The sequence below is a fragment of the Nyctereutes procyonoides genome, unplaced genomic scaffold (assembly GCF_905146905.1).
Source record: "Nyctereutes procyonoides isolate TBG_1078 unplaced genomic scaffold, NYPRO_anot_genome, whole genome shotgun sequence".
NCBI classification, from domain to species: domain Eukaryota; kingdom Metazoa; phylum Chordata; class Mammalia; order Carnivora; family Canidae; genus Nyctereutes; species Nyctereutes procyonoides.
Window position 1 is genome coordinate 609,064 of NW_026575035.1, and position 13,002 is coordinate 622,065.

Here is a 13,002-nt window from a genome sequence, read left to right on the forward strand (position 1 = left end):
TAAGAAAGGTTAATAGATTTGAATGATGGCCATCATGCTCTTAAGTCACTTGGCAAGTGGCAAATAATGATGTCGGGTATATAATGATTCTGGGAATAACTCCTATAAAATAACCAATACCAGGGAAATACCATGGAGATTGACCTGTTTGTACAGGCACAGGTTGTACTCACCGCAGGTTCAGTAGCTCGGGAAGGGGCTGCTCCACCATCTTGCTCCACCCTCCACCACAAGGCATCAATGGCTTTTAAAGGGAGGATCCACTAGGCCCAGCGTGAATTTTGCTTTGGCTTCTTCCTGTCTTCCCTAGCTGTAAAATTCAGGGGAGGAGGCAAATGAAAATCCGTTCAAAGATTTCAAATCTAGGGACACCTGGGTGGCTCAGTGGTTGAGCGTCTGCCTTTAGCTCAGGTCTTGATCCCTGGGGTTCTGGGATCGAGTCCCTCATCGAGCTCCCCACAGGGAGCTCGCTTCTCCCTCTGCCTATGTCTTTGCATCTCTCTCATGAATAAATAAAATCTTAAAAAAAGATTTTTTAATCTAAAGAATCAGATCTTGCTCATTTTAGAACAAGATCTGTTGTCTTCACCTTTTCTTTAAGGAAATAGAGAGGATGTATAATTCCAAAATAATTCAGATGAGCCAATGAGTATAGGGTTGCTATTTTGGAGTCTCATTGGAGTAGTAGAGTCCCTTGGTGAGAAGGGCTTTGAAGTCCATCAGTCCAGAGTTCAGTTTTCAACTCATTGATCCCATTACCATGAAGCCATTTAACCAATTATTCCGGAGAAGAGCTGTGGCAGGATTTAGGCTCTGGGTTATGGTGAACAAGCAGACACAGTCCCTGCCCTCATGGAGAACATCTGTTAGTCAGAGGAAACAGGCAATTAAAAAAAAGGGGGGGGCTATAATGAGAATCAAATGAAGACCACAAGGTTCAGAGTTCCCATGGGGTTGGGGGTGTTGCAAACTTCTCCCTACCTGGTTTGGGTCTTGGGCAAACTGCTTAGCCTCTCAGTTTCCACATAGGGTTGTTGGCGGTATTCAGTTAAATAATACTTAAAATCACTAAGTACATAATCTGGTATGTAGGGAACGCACAGTGAACACGATCTGACATTATCATAAGCTCCCAGTGCCAGGGTTTTGAATCACCCTCACTGCTGCATCCCCAGTGCCTAGAGCTGTGCCTGACGCACGGCCGACATTTAAGAAATATTGTTGGCTGAATAATTTTAATGAGGAAGAGAACCACAAAGGAAAAAAAAAAAAAGACAAAAGTGGAGATAAACAACGAAAAAGATCCATAGACTGCTTGATGGAGTCTTGGTAACTTGAATGTAACAAAGTGGAGCTTTTTAGGGAGAAACTAAGCCCCCCAAACAGCGTGCTTGAAAATTGTAATCATGATCACAGAATAAAAGTGTAGAAAATGCTAAAAAAAAAAAAAAAGAAAATTGTAATCTAATCCTCAAATGAAGAGAGGCTTCCTTTTCTGTTTGTCCACCAGGGGGAGAACACTACCCACCATGAGTCAATCTCCCAACACCTGTGAAGGTGAAGCTCTTCAAAAGGGTCAAAAGGGAACAAGTAGAGCCTGAGGCCCCAGCCTGTTTTAATTTAAGTAGATTGCTTAAAAAAAAAAAAAAAGTCTCAGATCGAATTAAGTGGTCACCAAAACGATTACTCAAAATGTGATTCAGATAATCTTTCAAACTTTAAAAGAGGAATACAAATCAAGAAAATCATTGTTTAATTAATTGCAAAAAGAACAGTATGTATTATGAAGGGCATGTATCTGCTCATTTCTTAATCTTTGGGTACTCAAATTATGATCCTCAAAATTATGGAAATATCATCGCTTGATTATTTTAGAAATCAAAGTTTGGCAGTATTCAATCTTTTGCATATATTTTTTTAATATTTTACTTTTGAATAATCTCTATACCCAATGTGGGGGCTCGGATGCACAGTTCCAAGATCAAGAGTTCTATGCTCTATCAACTGAGCCAGCCAGGCATCCCTTTGCACATTTTCTTGCATTCTTGATCCAGATAATTTGTGAATTATAATATTTTTTCATTAAAACCACTTTCTATCTCATATGCATGGGTGGACTTTATAAAGTATAAATAGGGTCACTGTTAAACCAGTGTTGAACATATGCTGAAATGATGAGACAAGAAGTATAAATAGAGCATTAATCTTCAAAAGGGCCTGGTAATCCTCTAAGCTCCAGGGATTGTTGGTAAATGCAGCCTTTGGATGCTGTACAGGTAAATCCCAGGTTTCTTCCTTGGGTGACAATTATGTGACTTCCTGGAACTCTCAGGTATGACATACTTCTACTTAAATGAAAATTACTTTGTTATAATATGAACAATTTTTAGAAAAATGCCTTTATTTTATTACATATGTATAGACAACGATGCTGTGTGGAGTTTTTCATGTTGGTTAAAATTTTGGTGACTCAAAGCTATGAACAGAAGTCATTCTATGATTCAAATTCCAAACTCAAGGAGGCATCTGTGAGAGAGCCAGCTACCTCCCCAGAGTCTATCTAGAGACATACCTGTTGGAGCTGGCTTTCTCCTCAAGGGGTATGATGCTACTGAGAGGGGAGAAGGCAGCCTGTGGTAGGAAATGCAGTTTGCAGAGGGTCAGATGCTTTGTTCCTCCAAACCCAGAGAGGCAAGGGTGTCAGGAGAATCCTCATAAGGCTTGGCCTTGCCTGAAAGCACATGGACACTTTGCCTCTTAAGTAGATGTCTGTTATTCAGGGACTTGTTGATCTGCCCCCATTCTCCTTAAGTGGGGGAAAGCTAACTAGGGTGGTCATTCAGAGATTGTGAGGTAAGGAGGGGAGTCAGGGCTGTTTAGGGTTTCTGGAAGGTAAGGACGATGGGTCCCACTGGTCCTACCTGGAGATGGCTGCAGAGAGAAGATGAGACTCAGGGTAATAGAGTTGCTGGGAAACCAAGCAGGAGAAGCAAAGCAGCATAGACAGAGGAAGGGCATGTGAATGTGCCAGCTGGGGGTCAGCAGTGGAGGTGGCCAAACTTAAGAATGAATGGACAATGCCCAGGAAAGCTTCAAAGGCTCGAGCCTGGCTTGAGCAGGGCAGGTTGGAGCCAGTGTCCATCCCAAGGATCACAACCCAGGTTAGCAGCTACAGCGAACCGGGGACACAACTGCCACCTCCCAGTTAAGTAAGGAGATGTTTAGTCTTCTCAGGACGCTCGGGGAGCCAGCAGCTAAAAGAGGGGAAGGCAAAGCTTCATAAAGAGCAAACCATGCTCCTTCCCCAAAAGAAAAACATAGGACCTGTCTATTTGGATCTAGCCAGTCCTGGGATCATGGGGAAAGCTTTTTTTTAAATTAGTAATTTCATTTTAAAAAATGAACAGAAATGAATCTTTAAAAGATGAAACAAGACTTCTGTGATAACCAAAATTTATTGGAAGTTATAAACTATGGCCAGTAATCGTGCAGGGACTCATAACCAGTAAGAAAGGGAAACTCCAACACCATGTGCATGGAGGCAGCTGCTAGAAGAAATCGAAATCACTTCATGTTCAAATCTCAACCTTTTTTTCCCCTAAAAACTCTACTTTACACACATTTTGGGAAAAAAAAGAAAAAGGAAGATGGCATTCACTCCAGTTCAGTCAGGAATGGAACACTGGTGTGCTGAGGCACAGACGTGGCTTCTCATGGATCCAAGCTCAGCACCTCCTGTTACTGCCCTGCCACTCACATTTTGTTGGATTCCCAAGAGTCATGGCAGCTTAGAGCCCTGAGTGAGCATCCCCTCGCATTCTAGTCCATCCACCCATATGACAAAGGGGCTCTCTCAAGTCCTTCTCTTCGAACCCAAGTCAGATGACCTACCTAAAATCCAGATCTTTGCCTACTGTGTTTAGCCACTTGCTGTAGCACTTGGGCCAATGACATAACCTCGTTTTCTCATTGACAAAATCCAGGGAGGACTCTGAGACTTTTGACCCTTCTAGGTAGCAAGGAAGAGACTTAGAGGACCTATTAATAGCTCTGAGATGTAGAGCAAGGTAGAATTTTTGAAAAGTTCGGAATGTGTTTGAGTAGGCTCGTGGCTAATAGATGGGAAGGCGAAGAGTAATCAGGATAGAAAGAGATGAGGAGCGCCTGCAAAACTCTGGTTTTGGAAACGAGCAAGTTTCAGGACCGTTTGAGGAGAGACAGGTTGTAATGAAGTTAAGGGGAGGAAGGCAGGTAATGGGGACTAAGGGCTTTACCATTGGAGATTTTATAAACTATATTTGAAAACAATTCCTATGAGCTCTGAGGAAAGAAAGCCTGCAGGGAAGCTCAGGAGAGAGAGAGAAATAGTTTATGAGCTTGGGAACCAAGTAGCAAGAGGAGGTTGATAGTTTAGGAGGGACACAGGAAGAGCTTTCACACAGTTTGATAAAATCAGCATTCAAGCTGACTGTTCAAACAGAGAGGGTCTCCTGAAAACGCCCAGAAACACAATGACAACAACTGCTATAGCAATTTAGGAGGTTTTTGTTGTTGTTGTTGTTGCAATTTAGGAATTACAAACCGTTCTCCTCCAGTCCTCAAACTGCCCTCAACAGCACAACCAAAGGGGGGTCAGAGGCCAGGGTTGGAGGCGGGTTGGAGGCGGATCTTGAAACTTGGTTCACACGTCCAATGGCCCAATGAGGAGGAGGTTAACACTGACACACTGAGTGTGCAAAACTCAATTTTTCCTACCATCTCCTAAAACTCTCGGGGATTTTAAATACGATACATGGGACAAGGGCAGATAATTAAAGATGATTCACAACCACAGTCGCCACGTTGTCCATTTTCTCATGATACAATGTCCACTTCTTCATCTTCATGCCCACTCTAGGTTCCACCGGAACGTTGTGTCATTTGTGCAAGGAGAGAGGCACTTTGCTAGAATGTGAGTGAGCAAGGAAGGGAAGGAAGCAAACAGAGACCTTTAGTAATGGAAGCCTGGGAATTCAGCAGCAAAGTAGCGCCAGTTGTGGTCGGATGGGCTCTCATTCTGGAGCTCCAGAAGCTGGGCATGTCCAGGCTCAGCGGAGAAAGACCTGGCAGCGTGGGCTCGCCTCCTCTGATGGCAGGACTATATTGCTTATGATTGAACCCAATGGGGTTTCCAATGGGGGCTGAGTCTTTGGTCACAATAGTAATTCCAGAGCCAAGCTGCATCGCTCTTGGCCACGGATGCTGCAGCCTTACCACGGTTCAGTACGTTTCCAAGGGCAGACGAGCTCTTGTTTCCCTGATTGGGGTCAGTGAACATCCTACCTGTTAAGGAGCCATCCCTGTGTCTAAGATAAGAATGATGGTTTAGCCGAGGTGCATGATCAGCTCCAGGTCGGAGGCCCCTGAGGTCCTGTCACTACAGATTTCCTGGCCCCAGAGCACCCCAGAGGTCCAGCACCCAGAGAAAGCCACTCAATATTAAGGGACCCCGGGGGCCTGGGCTCTGTGTTGCTGTGTACTTGGGGGGGGGGGGTCAGGCCACTGAGGATTAGAGAAGTTTCCCGTTTTGGAGAGTAGTGAGTGAGCTGTGACCTCACAGTCCCCACACAAGTCACATGGCACCACAGGCCAGAAGACATGAGAAACAGACCTCAGGTGCTAGACTGAGGTGCACAAACAGTGGTCATCAAACAACAGTGTGACAGCTGGGGGGCAGAGGCCAGGGCCTAGGACATCTAGACCCATAAGGAGACTCAGTTAGTGGAACCCTAACTGAACAGCAAAAGATGTTTATCTCCATCCACAGGGGCACACACATGCATGCGTGCACACACACCCCACACAACCTGACAGATGGGATTCAGGATCTTGAGATAGGAGACTCCCCTGGATTAACCGAGGGAGTGCTACATGCTGTTCCAAGTGTCCTCGTAAGGAGGAGGCAACGGGAGGCACTCACACACATGCACAGGAGAAGGTGATGTGAGGACAGAGATCCAGTGGTGGGGCCAAGAGCCACTGAGCACCAGCAGAAGCTGGAAGAGGCGAGGAAGGGGTTCTCCCCCAGAGCCACCAGAAGGAAGGTACATCTGCTGACGTTGGGATGTTGGTCCAGTGCCTTTGATTTCAGACTCCGGCCTCCAGGACCCAGAGAACAAATTCCTATGGCTCTAAGTTACCCAGGAGATGGGAGTTTGGGAATTTGCTCTAGCAGCCACAGGAAAGGAATACATATGATTATCTAATACAACTTTCTTTATCTACACCTACAAAGTGACTCTCTCCTTGTACAAATGACACGTGATGGTGTAACGTACCGTTGGGATGAAGATGAAGAAAGGGACATTTTATAAAGAGAAAACCTACAAAGTGGCAACTGTGGGTGTGAATAATCCTCACATAAAATTTCTTATAGGGGCACCTGGGTGGCTCAGGGGTTGAGCATCTGCCTTTGGCTCAGGTCATGATCCCAGGGTCCTGGGATAAAATAAAATTTCTTACAGGAGGATTTCAGAGACATTACATTGATTTTGTTGTTGTTGTTGTTCACCTATTTGCGTTGTTCCACGTTTATTCCATCAGCTTTGTCAAAACCTCATTTACTTTGCCCTTCAGTGTTGCTTAAGCCCAAGACTGGGAGTGAATTTACATGTTCTATTCCAGTCTCCTCCAGTGAGTAATCTCTACTTCTAGAAAAGTCACACACTCTATTTTGTTTAGTCCTTCCTCCCATTAAGTATATATGAAAATATTGATAAGGGTCTCCCAAAGATGGAAAAAGATCAGGGCTTCATGAAGGGTTAATTATTTAATTTTTAAAGATTTTACTTATTTATTCATGAGAGAGAGAGAGAGAGAGGTAGAGACATAGGCAGAGGGAGAAGCAGGTTCCCTGTGGGGAACTTGATCCCAGGACCCCGGAATCACTCCGTGAGCTGAAGGCAGATGCTCAACCGCTGAGCCACCCAGGTTCTTCTCACAAACGGTTAGATTGAGAGAAAAGAACAATGTAAATACTATTCTACGTAGACATCATAGTAGTTGTAGACATAAAGATAGACTAATGAGATTATATTATTCTAAATAAAACAGAGTGAGGGGGCTGGGCTCAATAGGTGATGGGGATTGCGGGGTACACTTGTTGTGTTGAGCACTGCATGTTGTATGGAAGTGTTGAATCACTAAGTTCTACTCCTGAAACTAATATTACATTGTCTGTTAACTGGAAAGTAAATAAAAACAAACAAAAAGAAGCATATTGGAAAAAAACAAAACACACAAAAAAGAACATTATACTTTCCCTGCGGGAATAAGAAAAAATGTCTATCTATGGGGAAAAATATGTGAAAAATATATTGGTTTCCAAGATAATTAAATGACAGGTTTCTTTTCTCTTTGAAGGACTCTAAAATCTAATGACTTTTTGGCTTATATGGGGAGTATAAATAAGCAATAGGAAAGTATTTGCCTTTGAAAATGAAATTAATACAGAGCTTGCCCATTTTGCTTCTTCTCCTAATAAGTAGAAGGAGCAAAAAGTCTTTATTGGTTCCTGATTTCTCCTCTGTGAACGACTTGACCTTGTTCTATCCTGTTCTACTATCACACATTACTTGTATTTCACAGCAGAGTTTAACAGCTTGAGTTGTGGGATCTGTATCTCTGGGTTCAAATTCCAGATCTACTCTTCTTAGTTATCTGACGTTGGGGAAATTTCTTAACCTTTCTGGACTTTAGTTCCTTCATCTAGAAAGTGGGGATAATAATAATACATCCCTTAGAATGTTGTAGCACATATTAGTGGTTGGTTCTTAGAAAGCTCTCAACAAATCTTAGCTACTAATGTTACTTTATTTTTTTTTTTTAAAGATTTTATTTATTTACTTGGGGGAGAGGGAGAGAGAGAGAGAGAGAGGAAAGGGTAGCACACAAGCAAGGAGAGTGGCAGAGGGAGAAGCCAGCTCTCCACTGAGCAGGGATCCAGATGCAGGGCTCAAACCCAGGATCGTGACCTGAGCCGAAGGCAGATGCTTAACCAACTGAGCCACCCAGGTGCCCCTATTACCTTTCTTTTAATATATGACCTACTGTTTCCTGTGTTAGACTGATTTATGTTTGTTTCCATCTCTCCCACGAAGTTGAGAGCTCCTGAAGAGAGGGGACTGCGTCTTCTTCACCTTTATCTCTCTCCCACGTGTTTACTATAATGCATGATACACGGTAGATACTCAGTAAATATTTGTAGAATTGAATTATCTCAAGCATTTGGAAAATCTATGCACAAAATCCTATGAAGTTTCAAATTAAGGATCAGAAATGCAGTATATGGCCAACCCCATATAAAGTTTAAAGGGAACAGTATCACCTGAGAGGCTATCCTTGAATGATTCCTCCTTCTTGCTGTTCTCAGGCTCAACCTTAAATCGGGCTTCACTCATCTGCTATTTGTACTTTGGTCTCTAGCCCTCGTTAGCCCATCCTGTACCATCCTACGCCACAGTTGATTCTCCCCGTAAGACTTCCACCAAATGATGTCTTCCTGCAGAACGTGTGGTGTTCCACACCAGTCCTCCACTTTGGTTTTTTAGAACTAAACAATTATGACCTCCCAGCTCTCTTAGAACCCAGTTTTTGTCTAATGTGAAATGGGACTTGTAAGGTTTAATTCTCACGTGTCTCATTCTACTGATCACATCAATAAATAATAAATTGTGTGAGTCTGTTAAACAAGCTTGAAAGCCCTTCTGACTACCCACTGTAAGCAGTAATCTTTGCTAAGAGATTTTTAAAAAAAGATTTTATTTATTCATAAGAGACACAAAGACATAGGCAGAGGGAGAAGCAGGCTCCCTGTGGGGAGCCCCATGCAGGAGTCCATCTCAGGACCCCAGGATCACGCCCTGGGCCAAAGGCAGATGCTCAACCACTGAGCCACCCAGGTGCCCCGAGATTTTTTCTTTTTTTTTAAATGTTCTCTGGAGGCATCTGGTTGAAACCCCTAAGCAGCTGCAGCGGGTGTGGCATTGTAGTAACAATGGATTTGCTGCATAATACTTGCGTCTGAGAAATGTCACATTCCTTCATTTGTTCAAAATCCAATTAAATCTGGTCTGGTTGTGAGCTTTATTTTTCTGATCCCAGTCAGGTTTGGGGAACTTTTTCCCCTTTCCTGAGGGTCAAGCAGGAGTGTATTTTCACAATTAAGGACGTTAGGGAATAGGTGTTTTGATCACAGTAATGCTCCCCCAGCCCCCAAACATCCAAGTTCTGCCAGTGGGCGGCTGCAGCCCACTTAGGCTGAGTAGAGGCACAAGAGCCCATCTGAGCTGGCTCCTCCCTCATTCCTGGTATCCAACCCAGCATTCATCTGCTTTTGTTGGCTCCCCCGTTAGAGTTCAGCCAGAGACTGGGCCTCCACCACTCTTGAAAACCAACCCCTTCTCAGTCTGTCCCCTCCCATCAACCCCCTCTACCCTTGGTCCTGGAGGTTTGCTCCAGGGCATCTTCCAGGCCAAGCTGCCCAAAAAAAGGCCCTAAGTCTCCTGGATGAAACTGCTTATATAAAAAGCATGAGGAAGAGAGAAAAAAATTTGCACTCTGTCTTACACAATAGGGAGAATAAGATTAAATTTAATGTCTCGATAAATTATTCTGCTGTGTGTTTTACTAAAGTCCCTTGCCTGACTACATATTCTCTTTCAAGCCAACCTCAGAAATATGGGCACAAAGGCCCATTACGGGGGACAACGGGGCAGGGTAAGCATAGGCAGGACTTGTACCCAGCGTGCTTCTGGGGGCAGTTGACAGAAGCTTGTTTTACTGGGACAATAGGAACCTCCAAGGGGCTATATTGTGACCAATATCTGCATCCTCAATGGGGAAATAGAACTTCTTCCACGGGGTGAGTCCTAAAACAACCAAGGGAGACTAGACGCTGGTCTTTTTTTATCTTTTTTTGTGATAAGCCTTCATTTTAGCCAACATTACATGTTTGTCTACTCATACAGAGCACAACAAAGCAGTTCTTTTTTTTTTTATTTTATAAATTAATTTTTATTGGTGTTCAATTTACCAACATACAGAATAACACCCAGTGCTCATCCCGTCAAGTGTCCCCCTCCGTGCCCGTCACCCATTCACCCCCACCCCCCGCCCTCCTCCCCTTCCACCACCCCTAGTTCGTTTCCCAGAGTTAGGAGTCTTTATGTTCTGTGTCCCTTTCTGATATCTCCCACACATTTCTTCTCCCTTCCCTTATATTCCCCTTCACTATTATTCATATTCCCCAAATGAGTGAGAACATACACTGTTTGTCCTTCTCCAATTGACTTACTTCACTCAGCATAATACCCTCCAGTTCCATCCACGTTGAAGCAAATGGTGGGTATTTGTTGTTTCTAATGGCTGAGTAATATTCCATTGTATACATAAACCACATCTTCTTTATCCATTCAAAGTTCTTGAATAGACCAGTGCCCCTGGAATCAAAGGAACAGTTTTATTTAAGGGGCTTATTTTGTTGCTCATATCTTCAGAGCAAAGATGTTTAAGTCTTACAGTCACTCTTTGTGGGCAGCCCGGGTGGCCCAGTGGTTTAGTACCACCTTTGGCCCAGGGTGTGATCCTGGAGACCCGGGATCGAGTCCCATGACAGGCTCCCTGCATGGAGCCTGCTTCTCCCTCTGCCTGTGTCTCTGCCTCTCTCTCTCTCTCTCTCTCTCTCTCTGTCTCTCTCATGAATAAATAAATAAAATCTTAAAAAAAGAATAAAGTCAATCTTTGCTAGTTTGGCTAATGCTTAGGAGTTGCTATGAATGAAAAAAGTAAACTAGACATTATCTAAAGATATATAATTCTAGTAATTTCAATTTTAAGCATTAATACATTGAACTAAGAAAGTAGCACCAAATTCCAGTTCTTAAACTTTTTTCTTTTAAAACATAAGCATACTTATAATCAGAACCTGAGAATTTGCAAATATATTAATTCTAAGAATTAGGACCTAGCAAATGTAGCTGGGAATTTGGGTCAATGAAGCTATGCTCAAGTATGCTTATTTCTTTTTTTCAGGGCATGGAAAATGCTTTTTATATTATATTTTATTTCTAAAAATTGAGGTATAATTAATGTATAACATTGTGTAAGTGTGTTGATTTGATACATTTATATATCACAGTATGATTGCCACCATAACATTATCCAGCACCTCCATTATGTGGCATAATTAGCGTTTCTTTTTTGTGGTGAGAACGTTTAAGATTTGGTCTCTTAGCAACTTTGAAGTATATAACACAGCATTGTTGACTATTACTACAATGTTGTGTGTTAGCTCTTTGGAACTTATTTGTCTCCTAACTGTAAGTTTGTACCTGTGAGCAACATCTCCTCAATTCTTTCACCCCCCGCCCCCAGCTCTTGGCAGCCACTTTACTCTCTGTTTCTGTGAATTTGGCTTTTTTAGACTCCCCATATAAATGATATCATATGATATTTGTCAGTCTCTTTCTGACTTATCTTACTTAGTGTAATGCCTTCAAGTTTCATCCATGTTGTCACAAATGGCAAGATTTTCTTATTTCCCAAGACTGTACAACACAGCCCCAAAACAGAGAATAATCATGTCCAAATGTCCGTGGCTCTGCTACCGAGAACCCCTGGTGTTTACCAATGCCAAGGTTTGACCCAAGCCAGACAAAGTTATTTCCTTGACTTTAAAACAGCATTTGCCAGAACAGAATGGTTGTGAGGCTCTGGCAACCCCAGTGAGAGTGATGTCAGTGGATGCCAACAGAAGAAGCCCCTCTTATGGCCAGAAAACTGACCTCAGTGCCATGATTTGAGGACATGGGGAGGGACTGAGGGTGGAGGAATGGAAATGTGAGATGGTCATAGCCTTTTGAGAACACCTGTGGAAAAGCTGGGAAATTTCTGAGTGAAATTGTAGTCTGAGCCTTGCACTCTTTTTTTTTTTAAATAAATTTAAAATCAGTATGTTTATATCTCAGCCTGATCTCAAAAGAGCACTCAATTTCCTTTTGTGAAATAGCTTCTGGGAAACAACTGTTACTCCGGGTTTTTTTTTAAGCATATTAAAGAGAATAAATAGAAATAAAATGGGCATTCCTATATTTTTCTTTAAGGATAGAAGCGCATCTTCAGATTATTGTTGAAATATATGCAAAGCTTTGACTTCATATTATCAAAGAAATTTCTCAAGAAATCCCACTTTCAGTCATTTATCAGAGTCATCTCATTTTTATCCTAATTCAAAGCAATTCAATCAAAATATATTTATGAACATGGTCATTAATAATATTCACATGTTTAAAGATAATTAGTAACATGCCAGTAAGAGTATAATATTTCACACGAAAAATGCTTTAACAGGTGCCAGACAAGTGAGAATCAAAAATGAATTGCATCAAAAATGACATTTGCTGTCAAGGAGATTTTTATTTGATGATTTTCTCAGGGTGTATTTGTCAACCTAAGTATTTTGTCTCTTGGCTGAGAAAATGAAGAAACAAGTGAAAAACACACTTTTAATTTGAAAAATCCTTCCTGGAGATTGTTTCTTTTTCCTCATTTCAGGAATGAGTTTTCAGTTATTTAAACTATAAGATATATATCCAGAAAATATAGAGACCTCTGAACAATAGAAAGAAGGCAATCAACCCAAGCACAATTGGACCAAAGGTATTGCTAAAGAGAATAGACATATGTCAAATACGCACATGAAAAGATGCTCTAAATCATTAGGCATTAGGGAATGCAAATTAAAGTACTACATACCTATTAGAATGACTACAATAAAAAATGTGATAATACTGACAAGGATGCAGTACAACTGAATCTCTCATACACTACTTGTGAGAATGTAAATGGTACAGCCACTCTGTAAAAGTTTGGCAGTTTCTTAAAAAGTTAAATATGGAGGGATGCCTGGGTGGCCCAGTGGTTGAGCATCTGCCTTTGGCTCAGGTTGTGATCCAGGAATCCGGG

The 13,002-nt window shown here is 42.2% G+C and overlaps 1 long non-coding RNA gene across 2 annotated transcripts in view; it reads right to left on the bottom strand.

Moving 5' to 3' along the window:
- Nucleotides 1–221: 221 nt before the first annotated feature.
- Nucleotides 222–13,002, bottom strand: part of LOC129505274 (uncharacterized) — a 31,185-nt gene continuing 18,404 nt past the window's right edge. For both annotated transcript variants that reach the window (XR_008663503.1, XR_008663502.1), the window contains exons 4-5: nt 2,573–2,731; nt 222–310 (exon numbers count right to left, since the gene is read on the bottom strand). This is a non-coding gene — a long non-coding RNA (uncharacterized LOC129505274). The remainder of the gene's footprint in view (nt 311–2,572; nt 2,732–13,002) is intronic.